The sequence below is a fragment of the Sinocyclocheilus grahami genome, unplaced genomic scaffold (assembly GCF_001515645.1).
Source record: "Sinocyclocheilus grahami isolate Dianchi unplaced genomic scaffold, SAMN03320097.WGS_v1.1 scaffold1386.1, whole genome shotgun sequence".
NCBI lineage: Eukaryota > Metazoa > Chordata > Actinopteri > Cypriniformes > Cyprinidae > Sinocyclocheilus > Sinocyclocheilus grahami.
The window spans coordinates 131,494-133,028 of record NW_015506565.1 but is presented as its reverse complement, the minus strand read 5'-3'; the positions used below and the strand labels follow the sequence as shown (position 1 = coordinate 133,028).

The window sequence follows — 1,535 nt, the reverse complement described above, 5'->3', positions numbered from 1 at the left end:
GTGTGTGTGTGTGTGTGTGTGTGTGTGTGTGTGTGTGTGTGTGTGATAATGATCAGAGGAGGCTGATGTTAATCTCATACAGGAAGTGAGTTGTGAGCTGTCTGAGGGGCGTCACCACAAAATAACTGTCAATCACACACACACACACACACGCTCTCTCTCTCACACACACACACACCGCTGGAGCTCGGTGAACCTTTCCTGTTCTTCACGAGATGAAGGTAAGATGATTTCCAGGCTCTGCTGTCTGTCAGTCTGTATGAAAGCTTTGACTGCTGTATCAAACTCTGAGCATCATATTCTACTCAAACGTGTGAGATATATTTGAGAGCGGATCAGTTTATTTATCAGCTGTGCAGCATTAGATTCAGATCCTGACATGTTGATTCTGCAGCTGAATCAGAATCACAGCAGTTGAGATGAGAACAGTTTAAGACAAAAACACTTGCTTTATGAAGGTATATGAATGTTAACATGTATATGAACATTTAATGAACCTTCATAATCATTTGCTTCCAAAATCATTCATTTATGATTCTGTGTCACGTTGCGTAATAATATCTGACAAATGCATAAATGTAAAACTAAAAACATTATTTCACGGATTTCCGCCGAAACGATGTAAAAATAATCTTTATTGTGAATCCAGATTAATTCATATATATTTTTATTTATTTATAATGTTTTTAAACAGTTCTGAGTGCTCTGATGAGACGCTCCTGTAAATGCTGTCAATCATAAATGATTTCAGTTCCACAGAACAGGATCTGGTTCCAGTTTTGTTCTGTTTGGTCTCTCTGTAACACTGTAAACCAGCACTGAAGCCCTCGATGAGATATTTGTGAAGTTAGACGACTCTCATCGCATTATTTATAGCCGTTATTATCCACTGTACTGGACTTACTTATTTCACATATAAAGCTCCAGAATGATGCATGTGACCAGATTGGGCTCGACTCCAGCTCTGACGACGCTCTCAAGCTAAAACACTCAAGGAGATTAATATATATCAGTACAGTACACTGTGATTGACAGGATTAGATGATTAACATGTATTGATCACAGTAAGAAATAAGAATGCAATAGCACTGCTGGGCCTTTGAGCAAAACCACTAACTAAACCAGGCTCAGTTTGAAGCTGCTTAGCTAGAAATAATTCATATCAATCATTTGAATAAATGTTCTAACGTTAACAGAACGCTCATGTAAAGTTATCTAAACATTAGCACAAAAGCATTATTTACACATCGTTCATGGAACTTTCTTCTGAAACATTTTAGCTGGACGTTTGTCTGCGATGGGTTAGAGAGCATTCAAAAGTAACACTCCCAAAATGTTTGCAAAATAACAAAACGTAACATTCCCCTGACTTTAGTGTTCACATAACCAAGAAAACGTGTTTTTCTCTGGTGACAGGTAATGTTAATTAATATGTTTTTGAGAGATGATATATAAGGGAATACATCACATTCATGATTGATTCAATATTCAAATGTTTACTTTAATAATGCATCAAATCTGTAGGGCTGTTGGTT

General features: G+C 37.0%; 1 protein-coding gene across 1 annotated transcript in view; it reads left to right on the top strand.

Annotated features, from left to right (window-relative positions):
• The first annotated feature begins 165 nt into the window (after positions 1-165).
• LOC107569848 (cytokine-dependent hematopoietic cell linker) overlaps positions 166-1,535 on the top strand; it is an 18,230-nt gene continuing 16,860 nt past the window's right edge. Inside the window, exon 1 of the mRNA XM_016256003.1 lies at positions 166-221. The gene's annotated coding sequence lies outside the window, so the exon portion shown is untranslated. The remainder of the gene's footprint in view (positions 222-1,535) is intronic.